General features: G+C 34.6%; 1 long non-coding RNA gene across 1 annotated transcript; it reads right to left on the reverse strand.

Annotated features, from left to right (window-relative positions):
- Nucleotides 1–2,367: 2,367 nt before the first annotated feature.
- LOC110710910 lies at nt 2,368–6,072 on the reverse strand. Its single transcript, XR_002509218.1, has 4 exons — nt 5,556–6,072; nt 4,905–5,335; nt 3,027–3,157; nt 2,368–2,784 (listed from the first exon to the last, which is right to left on the reverse strand). It is a non-coding gene; the product is annotated as an uncharacterized LOC110710910 (long non-coding RNA).
- Between the last annotated feature and the right edge of the window lie 7,170 nt (nt 6,073–13,242).

The following is a 13,242-nucleotide window of genomic DNA, read 5'->3' on the forward strand; positions in this document are numbered from 1 at the left end:
TTCATTCCTAATTTAATTAGCATTGATAAATTGACATTAGTTGACTTTTATGAGTTTTTAATCAGAATAAAAGAAGTGTTTTTTAAGGAAAATACGATTTTGCCTCTTGTACGGATAAATTTTATCAAAATAAGAAAACGCAAGGAAAACTGATTGCAGCGTCTGGCGACAGGACCAGAATCTGGCGACGGACCCAGCGTATGGCGACAGACCTGGCGTTTGGCGCCGCACTACAGCGTTTGGCGACAGGCGCGTGTTTGGCGCTGCGGTCGTGTTTTATTCTTTTCAAAACTCTGATTCGTTTTTTATCACATCTGGCTGATTTTCTCTATAAATAGTCTCCTTAAACCTCTGTTTTCCATCACCAACTCTCATCAAGAATCTCTTAATTACTCTCTCTCTCTCTTTTTTCTAAACTAGCTTTTTGCACACAAAATTCCACATTCACAAGATCTAGAAACAACTAGCCAAGTTCGAAGTTGTCTTTGCCCTAGACGTGAAAGGTTTTAATTTCTGAGGGTTTGGTCCCAAATCTCTATTCCAATTATTTAGTTTAATTCAGTTGTTTGTTTATATTTTCCTTGAAGTTACTAACGCGTGTATTTTATTATTAGAAAGAGATACGAGGCATCCAAGTAAGTGTTTTAATTGATTTATTAATATTATGATATAGAAATCATGTAAGGTTGTTATTATTGCTTCCTAGTATCATATTTAGGGTAATAACTATAATTTCTAATATCAAATATGACAATTGTGATTTCTGCGATGCTTTCTATTTTCATTCTAATATCATATTAGTATCATGTTAGGGCTAAAGCTTTGATCTTTATTGTTTAGTGACATGCTAGGGTTTGTTATTAATCTTGTTAGTGTCATGCCTAGGATCTTGCTATTATTATGCTTTAACATGATTATGATTGTTATAATGATTATAAATGTTGCTTGAAATATATTATTGTTATTGCTTGATCACGCCTTTTATGCATGTTTAAAGGGAATTGGTACTTGTAATCACGCTTAATAAGATAATTAAAAATCTTGTTTAGGGTTAATATGATTATAATTCAAGTGATCGCCAATAATAGATTTATTTGTGCATTAATATTCAACCAACATAGATAAACAAGTTTAGGGTTAACCTATTGATTGCATGTTAGTCAGAAAGCGCACATGAAAACGATTAGAATAAAGTAGAGGCCTATTATTAGGGCAGGTTCAATCTCTTTTAGGTTAGATTTGTACCTTTATCCCCGAACTTCCAGTCTTGGTTCCAAACCTATTGGGGTTAACGATCTCCTGGATCGTTAAGAGGTATAACCTTCACCCTATGAACAGTTTACAAGTTCTTAAAACTTGTTGGCGACTCTTTTGCTCTATCTTCCTTACATATGGATGCCACCATGCTTAAGTGTATGATCACAGTGGGGTTCAAGTTTAGGGTAATGCTTGAAATATTCCCTACAGGTTTTGGCGACTCCGCTGGGGAGGACTTCTATTTTGATTCCTGAAATTTATTTCGGCAATGATTTAGAATGAGTGGATGAGACTCAAAAAGTTCTAAGTATTTCATGTGCGTAATTTTGATTAACATTATTGTCATATGCATAAAAAAGATCTCATTGGAAAGACCATCCGTAATGAGTTAAAAACATAGGATTTTTACACGTAGGAAATTTGAGGAATATCTTTCACAACTAGGATTGAAATAATGCCGTGCAAAACTGGAAAATTTTATCAAGCAGAGAAAGCTGCTTAGGCATGTAGGAACTGGCGTCAGAAAACAGAGTCTGTCGCCAATGATTTGACTCTGTCGCCAGGCGACAAAACCAAATTGCGGCGACGGCCTCTGTTCGCTGGCGCCAAGTTCTTCCAATACCGAGCCAGAAATATGCGTTCTAACTCACTACTAGAAAATTCGTCCTTTGTAGACGCTTTTCAAGCTATTTTTCGACGCTAAAAAACGTCGAAAATATATTTCTCGACACTTCAAAAAAGCGTCGAAAATATGTGAGTCGAGAAAATTAGACATCACAAAAAAGCGTCGCAAATCTCGACGCTATAAGACGTCCAAATTTTTATACGAAGCGTCAAAATTTGCAGTTTTGGCGCACTTTCTCAAGTTTATCGACGCTTTTTGGTGTCTGAAACCTCAAATTTGGCGACGCTTTATTGTGTCTATAGTCTCATATATTAGATTTTTTATATTTTTGCGACGCTTATTTCTGTCTATATTCTCATTGTTTGTGACTTTTTTTTTTGTCCAGATTCTTTACAAAAATATCTAGAATATAATTACCAAAAAAATTATTTCACACAAAAAATTTACTGGTATATACTAGTATTACCAATATATACACAACAAAATTAAGCCAATTTTGTTATTGCATATAAATATGTTATAGTACATGGACAATATCTCATTGTAATGAGTTTGCTATTAGGTAGTACAAGAAATATAATTCCAACCTACACTTCACTCATGACTAGTACTAGCTAGTGGAATAAATCTGCTCATTTCTTCAAAAAAAAAAAAAAAAAAAAAAAAAAAAAAAAAAAAAAAAAAACTTCAATCAATCGATCTCCAAGTAGCTGCTCCTTAATCTTCTTGCAAGGAGCGTAAAGCAAAGTTCATATTGTTTCGAATCATTGTTGGCCTTGAATTCACAGAACACCCTTTGATGTTTGTAGATCCTCATCATCATGGGCTAACAACATTAGCAACAATATTATGGAGCAACAACGCTAGATGGAGCTTGATCAGCATCCTGTAACAACATCAATCTTAAACACCACAAAAATGTAAAGTTATTTCACAATAGCGATGAAAAAATCCTGCAACAGCAACAATATCAATGAAAAATGTAAAGCTCTTTCACAAAAATGTAAAGCTGTTTCACAACATCCTGAAACAGCAACAATATTGATGAAAAATTCTAGTTGAACTAGAATCTGTTTCACAAAAATGTAAAGCTCAAAATTAAACACCACAAAGATCAATCTTATGTCCAAGAAATGCAATTTACCATAGCTCTTCAGCAAAGTAGAGTTTTCAGCCTACAATTCTATGTAAGAAGCCAGTCTCTCAGTTAGGAAAATCTTGGAGTTCATGTAACAGTAACAGTGTCGTCCTCAAGCTGTAATACTCATGGCATGGCTAAACAAAAACAAAAGCAAAACACTACCAAAAATTAATAACAGTTCACAATAATCGGAACATAGGGAGCGAAAACAATTGGAACAAGCAAGCACTCCAAACAAGCAGCATAGTTATAACGAAAGCAATATTTGAACAGTAAATGCAAATTAATACAACCAAAATAATGAAGCTGAGTATTTTAGAATCTAACACTAAATCTGAAATAATTCATCTGCAAATAACAAAAATATCAATATCAAGAACTCTTCTTATTCAGAAAATTGAATATCAGTCAAATACAATCAAATTCCACCAAACTATTCACCTCGATCTTGTGGAAGCGAATCAAAATATAACTGCTCTATCCCATTAGAATGATTAAGCCTATTTATCTAAACTCAATACACAACAAATTACAAATTGATACTTAAAGCCTTTTCCAAACGAGGGATGAAATATTGTTCCTTTATTTGTGGACTGATTTCAGATGAAGAAACTATCTCTCTGGACTCTCATTTTGCAAAAACTAAAAATAAAAATAAAAATAAAAATACTTAAACAAGGCTCTCATATCAAAGACAAACTTTACACACAAAAAGGTACTGTAAACTTTTTTTTTTGTTTTTTTTTTACGGCGGGTTCTCATATCAAAGATCAAACTTTTCACACAAAACAATATATTTATCACCTAATTATTATCACAAAACATTCAACCTGATGGCCATAGTTTGTGACAAAAAGAAACTGTAAACAAAAATGTGATAAAGCCATGTCCTAGGATTTAAAATAAATAAAAATACAAACATACATCAATAGCATGCTGCTCTATTGGCAGCCCAAATGCATCCTATCGCATTGGGTGCTGAACATTGGGTGCATTGTTCATAAAGTCAGCCTGAGTAAGAAACTTAGTTCACTACCTAATAATACCATTGAGATATTTAACCATTTATAATCTAAATTACGAGTGACATCAAATTTCTAACTAGGGAGATAGTTTACAAAGATACCTAGTCATTTCTAATGTATGAGAAATCAAGCATTTCAAACAAAGATCAAGCAAGGGATCATGATAATCTACAACTCCTCAGCTCAATATACTACGAAGTAACGTTTTACATTTTACATTTCACATTTAACTCATGTCATCATTTTGTTGTATAAAATAACAATGCACTATTAATCCCACCCCTAATTTCTTATTTCTACACAATAGTAGCTTTCTAGGGTGAAAGCGATGCCCATACAACAAATCGAGCTTCAAGGATTGTAACATAAAGTGAATATACAGTAAAAAAAAATTAAAAAAACAAACTTTCTATCACTACCTTAATGAACAATATTACAAGCTAAACCCAACTTAAAATATTGCATGACGAAATGTCATCATCAGTATCAATCTTTCTAATTTGCTGCAATTAAACCTCACTTGAAGAATGCATGCACTATACAGCAAAATAAAATCTACAAGTTCACTGCTAATTTCCATGATACATGTAGGCCATTTGTTTCATAGTGGAGCTTTGCATTTTTGCGAAAATTAAAACTAGAAAGAGGGCAATCATCTACATGGTGTTTCTGCAGTTTCTAGTTTAAATAAAGCTTAATAGAATTATATTAACGTCGGAACAATTACAGTGCATTTCAACCATAAACAGCAGTTTTCATGCAAGTTAATTGCTAAGACAAACCGGAAAAATAATGCATCAATATATCTCTAAGACTCTAAATAATCATGTAAAATGATACAATATTTAAATTCCACCTTATTTTTTTCGAGAGTCGTTGTTTCTGCTTGTTCAATTTGGAGCCCCAAGTCCATTAACTTGCTTCCCAAAGAACTCAACTTTCCCACTATATCAATCACACCTTACCCACCCCAAGCTTTCTTCACCCCAGCTTCACAAGATTAAACTAACAGCCACCTGATTAGTTAAATCCCAGGAAATTCAAGCCTAATCTACACAATTTCAGAGATAATAACACTCAACAAATCAAGAAAGAAGAGGGAATATCTCTGTTACTAGTTAAGTTACAAAGAATACGAAAACAAAGGATCATACTATCAGAACAATTATGAGATAACTAAAATGATAAATTTGACTCAATATATCTTAATTAATAACTCCAAGATATTGTAGCAAGCAGCGTCGGAAGTTGTGCGATGTGCAAGAGGTTGATCGGAGGAGACTGAAGCTGTTAGTACAAAACAAAAATTGGGAATTTTTTTAATTGTACGAATTGAAGTACAAATGCAAAAATCGGATTATCTATAACACAAAGAATTGAAAATGAGAGGAAAAAAAATTGAACCTAGAACAACTTCAACAACAAGATCTGGAAAAACTTGAACTTAAGATAAATTACTTTTAAAAATCCTAAAAATGTAAACTTGAGAGGGGAAACAATTCAATACCTCTTATAATTAGACGATATTGGAGCATCATAGAAGCTTCATATTGAAAACTTATCTGTCCCATTGTAACACAATTTCAACCGATAAATCCCCAAAGAACCAAAAACAATCGGTAGAAAAACACAACATTAAAACAAATTTAGATTCAATTGAACAAAAAGAAACCACATATCAAGATAAATAAAACAAATTTCAGTGAGATATAAGCAAAAAACTAGCAAAATCAATCGATAACAACAGCAAGGATGTTACTACAACATGAATTGAGTTGGCGATATTGACGAAGAGATGCGATTTTCACAGTTTTCTAGCCGAATTCACTGAATCTCAAAGTCTTTAGAGATGAAATGTGAAGATTGCAGAAGGGTTGGCGGCGAATTAGGGTTCGTTGTGAAAGAATCAGAGAGTTTACAGGGTTTATTATTTTGTGTAGAAGGGCGGTTAAGTTTTGAGTGGGCTGAAAATTATGGTCACGTGCAAAGAATGTAGAATCCTCGACGCCTTTCATTGTCCACAAATTTCTAGACTAGAAAATGCATCGACTAAACATGGAGTTTACAATTTCATGTTGACGCTAAGAGGCCAGCATCGAGAGTAAAGCGTCCAGAAATCACGGGATTTGTAGTAGTGACTTTGACCAGTTTTTAGCACTGTTTGCTCGATTCTAATTCCTGATTAAGTTTTTCTCACTTCTCTTAAACCCATATGTGTTCTAAATATGGACATAACCCTCTGGGAATTCATGCTCCATCTACCTGATTGAACGCTTTGTGCAACAAAGGGTACATCCGAGAATGTTGAATTCACCAAACCATGGAAGCGAGTTTTTAACTTGCGGTGTCCCATCCACTTGCGCCAACCCTTCAAAAGGTAAGGCTTTCTAGCGGTGCATCCGGAAAATTAACCATGGACCCTCTTTGACAACCCATATCCCGAACTTTAGAGGATTAGAGCCGTGGTTAGGTTGCGAACTCATTACATCATATTGTGCCTACTTGACTAATTGTGCATTATTTGTTGTGCATACTCTATGTGTTTTTTCCAATCGTTTGTTGACTTGTGTTTAAGTCTAAATAAACTAATGAAGGACTAAAGGAATTTTCTTAATTAATTAATTTGAACTAAAAAATAGACTTAAAATCGAGTCATAGTCCCTTTGAGTCAACTCGGATTTTTATTCCCGTATACTGCACAAACGTCAACTTGTTTTGGTCATAGCCGGATATCTAGGAAGAGTTACGAGTCTTACAACCTTTGGATCTGTAGCCCCAAGTTTTAACTTTAATTTGGCGTTGGTTTCATCAAAATCAGAGTCACATATCAAATGTTATGACTAAAATACCACAACCTGTCCAGTTTAATGCATATACGTGAGCTCTTAACTTAGTCTTTGTTCGAGTCTAGTCACATAGTCTAGTCACATGGTCATGACACAAGTTTTAACATGTCACTTGAAGTCACAATATATAGCACACACCTTATACATGTCACCATGACCATGTCTTAGGTTCATGCATGAGTCAGTTTTTTCCGTCATTTGAGTTGAGGGTACATTTTATTCCTAATTTTGTCATATCTCTCTGTCTACATCATCTTTCCATTATCTACATACTTTCTCCATATCACAACCTTCATTCTTCCTACCTTCTTTCATCTATTGCATGTTGAATAGATTTTGAGTCAAATAATTAACAGTCGATATCCCTAATTTCCCTTTCCACAACCCTTGGTCAAGGAGAGAAGGGCGATTAATCAAAGACAACATCTTTATTCAAGTTCAACTTTTTGATAAACCGGTTAGTTGAAAAAGAAAAGCTAATAAGATAATGGAAAGTCAAGAATAAGTCAATGAACTTAGGAATCAATTGAGTAACTGTAGACACCTAAAAATGTCTCCCCAAAACCAAACCCGATGATGAACAACCTTTCACCGCCATTATTGGTCGGGTTGAGTATTTAATCTTGAAGTGCTTAAATCAATATTTCCATTTCATAAACGAACCCAATTCCTATCCCATTTTCCCAAACCATAACTTATTTTCCTCTTTTCGTGCCTTTAAACCCAAAATTTCGTGTCCTTTAAAATCATTCATTTCGTGTCTTTTTAATAAACACGTTTAGTCCAATTTATTTTGGTCCATTATCTGGGTTCAATGATTAAATAGTTGGATGGGGATTTAAAAGATCTTTCCAACGATATACTATAAGCCTGAATCCGAGTTATAACGAATAAGTTATGGCCAAAATATTAAATTAAGCCCAAACCGAACATAAGCCCACCTTACCTACGACCCAATGATCATGTGGAGGGTCCAAATTATTTAATCTCATTCCTAAACCAATTACGATTAATTGGAAACTTCTATAAGTTTCTAAAATATCTTAATTATCCTTTTTGAAAAGATAAGATTAAAAAGTTTGAAATTGAATAAAACTTTTCTTTTTGAAAGTCCTATTTCTATTCGAATTGAAAGACGTTCAAAGATAGTCAAATACTATTTTTGTTCCCCTAAGTTTTTATCCAAATTTTATATGGTTGGATATCCCTTGAAATTATCTTTCCAATGATATATTATAATATCAATTCCTAGCTATAACGGAAAAGATATGAATAAAATGTCAAACTCTATCCAAAACTGACACTGTTTCACTATTTCGGCCATATATTTTATTCTACAAATTATTTTAATCTGATTTTAATTGGGTTAGAAAGTATTTCAATAGCTTTCCAAAGATATATTATTTATCTTATTCCAATTTCTGGATCAAAAGATATGATAAAAACAAAACCGCAAAAACTGCAGTCAATCGAGTTTTATTCCGATTTAATTCGGATCTTATCTTGTTTTCTTCGACCCTTCTTTTTTCTCTATAAATAGAGGTCATATCTCCCCTTTTTCAATCATCAACAATCTTGATCATCACATCATTCTCTCTTCCTCTCTTTTATACCAAAAATCATTCTCTTCTCTCTCTCTCTCATAGTCCAAGCCTTAAACCTATATCCTTAATTACATCATTCCTTCCTTAGCGCTCCAAGGAGTTCATACAATACCCAAAGTTCTATACTTAAACCAAGGCATGAAAGGTATAAATAACTGAGGGTTTGGATCAAATCAAATCTAATTTTTATTTAATTTAATTTCCATTTGATTTATATTTTTATTGAAGTTACTAACAGTTTATTCATGATGTAGCAATTCAAGGAAATGCGGAAAGTGAGTAATTAATCACTTAATTACTCTTATTTTTATTCTTGTTGCTAGTATCATGATTAGGTTAATTTATGATTTGATTTAACTAACGATAGTATGATTAAATTACTACCAATATTAATGTTTATTTTATTATATTTATTGATCACCATATTGCATGTTTAAAGGGAATATGTAATTGAAAATCGCACCTAATAAGATAATTTGGACAACCGGTTTAGGTTCCTTTTTAATCTTATTGTTTAATCAAGTGATCACTAATATTTTAGAATTATATGTTGCATTAATATTCAACCAATTTAGCTTAGTAATATTTTGGAGCAAATTTAATCTTTGTTTGCATGCCTTTGAGATCGCAAGAATCACTTTTCACTATAAGAATCGAGTAAATGCCAATACGGGCGAATGTGACTCCATGACTCACTTCGTGCCATCATCCCCGATCCTCCCTTTGTGGTTCCGAACCATATGGAGCTAGTAATCTCATGGATTATGAATGGGGTGTAACCTTCACAGGTCAATCGTTTTTGCCTATCGTTGTCCCTTAATCGTGGTTTCCTTTTATGATCCGTGAACGGTTTACAAGTTCCTTAAAAACTTGTTGGCGGCTCCCTACTTTGCTTTGTCCCTAATCGTACATGTCAATTCCCACTTCCTATGAGTGCCAAGCATATTCACACATGCTTTAACGTAGGCACACTATGAACGATGCCTACACTAATGTAACTGAGGTGTTGAAGGCTTTAACCCTCAAAATCAATGATCCTGTGAAGCAACAACAAATGGATCTTATGCAAGAAAACTTGAGCAAGCTGTTTAGTGACTACAAGTTTCAGGGCATTAGTTCACAAGGGGTCTCGGTGGACAAGGATCTTCTTCCGCAGAAGTTCAATGCCAACGACATCCCAAAATTCAAGGTAACTGACAACCCTTATTTTTATCTAAGATCTTTTGAAACAATAATGAGTATTAAGGGTATTGATAAAAAATTATTTCCTTCTTTATTCTCCTTATCTCTTGGAACCGTTTGCCAACAATGGTTCTTTTCCCTTGACAAAGAGAAGACCTCCACTTGGGAATCAATAGTAAACGCTTTCATTGATAGGTATAAGTGCAATATTCAAGTTAAAACTGATTATAGAGAACTTGAAATACTTAAGCAGAAGGAGAATGAAGGTTTCACTTCTTTCTTCAATAAATGGAGAGAAACCTCTGCTAGGATGATTGAAGTACCAAGCGAAAAGGAATCTGTGAGGATGTTCATAAAAAATTTACAAGAAAAGTATTCAAAGCACTTAAAATATCAACACAACTTAAATACTTTCAAAGCCGTCTATGACATAGGCATCGAGATCGAAGATGACCTCGCAAAGCAAAAAGCTACTAACAATAGTAATCATAGTGGCTGGAAAGGAAAGAAGAACGACAATCCTTCTTCTTCCGAAAACGCCCACTCTAATAACAATGTTAGTACCTTTGATCTCAGTGAAGTTTTAGCCATGGATAACCAAGGATCTAAGAAGCAACTGAGGAAAGACTTCACCCCCATTGGCATGAGCTACGGTACTGCCTTCGATCGACTTCATGCTAAAGTTCTCATAACTCCCATTGGACCTATTCAAGATCCCGCACCTGAAAAGAGATTGCCTAGTTGGAATCCGGATGCACATTGCAAATATCATCAAGGTAGGGGCCATACTACTGAGAGCTATTGGAAGCTAAATGAGGCTATCCAACATTTGATCGATAATTACAAGCTTCCATGCCCCCAGCTAGCAAGAAGAGTGAGTAATGATAAAACAAACGACACAAGACAAGAGGCGAGCTTCAACTACAAGATTTCGTGACCTCCTATTTTTTATTTTATTTATCCCTTCCCTAATACGTCTAGCGTAAACACCTTTTTATTCTCCTTAGATTTATTTTGTAGGATCATTATTTATTTTCCTTTAATAACATGAGCATTTATTTTCTTGCATATGATCATTTCATTACATTGCAAAAAAAAAAAAAAATAAAAATTGTCGAACTAAGCACAAAGTATACCAATGATTTCAGGCACCCCTTGTAGCCACATCATATCACCTTTCACCCTTCAAATATGAAATCCTTTTTTGGCAAAACACTTTGAGCCTCGTCTAATGATAGAACCTTCATTTTTCAACCCATATCTACCTAACTTTGGGATGGGATTATGTGCAACTTATTCAATTTTAAATTTCATAAAAAGTTTGAGTGACTTCAAAAGATTAAAATAGCAAAAATAATAATAATAATAATAATAATAATAATAAAAGTGTACAAAAGGGCAAGTGTTCCAATGTCTTTGATATGAAAATATCTTCGATAAGAACACGTCTCGGATTGCGTTTCTTATCGAGTGCTTGGTATCGTGCCTTAGAAACATGAATGCCAAGTGAGTGGTGATAGACCGCATGATCGCGATTGTCCATACTTACAAAAATAAAATAAATAAAGCAAAAAAAAGAGCTAAAAAGAGTGAGAAACCTCAAGCATGAAAATACAAATATTCTAAAGCAAAGTTGCCCACTTTGGAGGATTATCTAGGGTCTTGAGATTTTATCCCCTTCTTCTTCAAACCTTTAGCCTAACCAAGTTACAACCCTTAAAAAGACCCTTTTGAGGTATACACACACTTCTGCGAGGTTCGGCTAGAGCTACGTTCGGCCTGATTCCTAACGGATACGTAGGCAACCTCACATCGAGGTGCGGCCGTAATAAACATGCATTCATATTCACATTCACATTCACACATCATGATCATATCAAGGGATCTCCAATGCTCATTCCTATCTACTTAGAGCTAGACTTGGGTGCTTGTTCCTTACATCATTAGCTTACCTAGCCTAAAGAGTCACCATCATTTGACTCTTTTTGAAATAATATTTTCCCATACACTTATACCTTGCGGCCTAACTTTAGTATCACTTTCACACACCGCACAGATACATGACTAAATATACTTTCCCTTAGGAACCCTTTGTCATGAAATCTTAACATAACGCTGAAGCATGCCTTGTCATGTCAAAATCGCTTATTACTCATCGTTGCATCACAAAGTAGGAAGTGCTTAGCCTCCGTGCCTAAGTTACCCAAATACTTTTATCATGGAGTCAACAATTGAGATAATCTAGGATGAATTAATCCATTTCAAAACATTTGACTAAGCTCATTCAACATGCAACTTCAAAAACTTCGATTCTTTTTCGCGTCTTTCTTTTTCGGAAGAAAGTCGGTACCCTCCACAAAAATGACGGAAATTTTTTGCTTTTTTGCATTTCCGAGTCGCACGATCACATTACAATGCACACACAAGTCATGTACCCATTGAGTCATGTAATCACATTGAGTCAACACTATGCACACACGAGTCACACGAAGTGAGTCATCATTAAGTCAAGTTTATACCTTGAGTCGTGTCAAGTCAATGAGTCAAGCAACACTAAGCCTTAGGTCAACCCTAAGATAATTAAAGAGACAAGTTAAGTCCTATAGTAAAAAATATAAATGCAGGTGCATCCCAGCAAGCAAGAACATTCCCTAATTTTTCAAAAAAGCACAAATACGCCACATGAGACTCTTCCAAGATGAAAGGAGTTTGAGAAAAATAACATGGATTAGTAAATTGGAGATGAAGAGCTTTAATTTACAAAAGATTTGAGCGGATTTTATTGAAAGGAAATGACCAAGTTCAAAGTTCAAAGCGAAATCGAGCAACAAACAACAACAACAAGGGCAAAGTAGGGAAAACCTGACTCCATCTCCAGACGACGGAAGCAAAGTGCGCGCCAGAGTCTTTCAGCAGGCGCTGGTGTGGCAACACGATACGTGCCCCCCATATTGGATTATGCGGACCTGATACAACAATTTTGGGTTCCTTGGTACGCTAGTTAACTCCTATATGCAATTCGACATGATTAAGTAGTCAGTTTGATTACAATCGCAAACAAGTGATCGACCTGATGAAAGATCGTCTCACTTACCTTAAAGTGCTTAAACATTGGCTCATTGCAAAGGCACCAACATAATGGTTCATAAACAACAGAAGCACCGACATAATGGTTCACAAACATTAAAAGCTCCGACTTAATGGTTCATAAAGAATTCCTAGGATGGAAGATTTTCACAAATCAATTTGAAGCCTTTAAGAATCGCAGATATGGTTATTGAAAAAATATTTTCCAAAGATGGAAGGGTTAATTTGAAGATTTAAGATGACAAAGCTTTCAACAAGGGGGCTTTAAGATTATAAAAAGTCTCTCGCTTGAATTTAAGAAGGACGGTTTGAGATGAAGCCACCTTCGATAGCTTTCACTATGATTGGGGAGGTTATTATTTGATTTGAGAAAAGAACGATTCAAGATGAAGCGGTCTTGATAGCTTTCGCTATGGTTGTGGAAGTTATCACTAGGTTTGAGAAAATAGCATGAGATGGGCGGTCTTCGACGGCA

The sequence above is a fragment of the Chenopodium quinoa genome, unplaced genomic scaffold, assembly GCF_001683475.1.
Source record: "Chenopodium quinoa cultivar QQ74 unplaced genomic scaffold, ASM168347v1, whole genome shotgun sequence".
Lineage (NCBI taxonomy): Eukaryota > Viridiplantae > Streptophyta > Magnoliopsida > Caryophyllales > Amaranthaceae > Chenopodium > Chenopodium quinoa.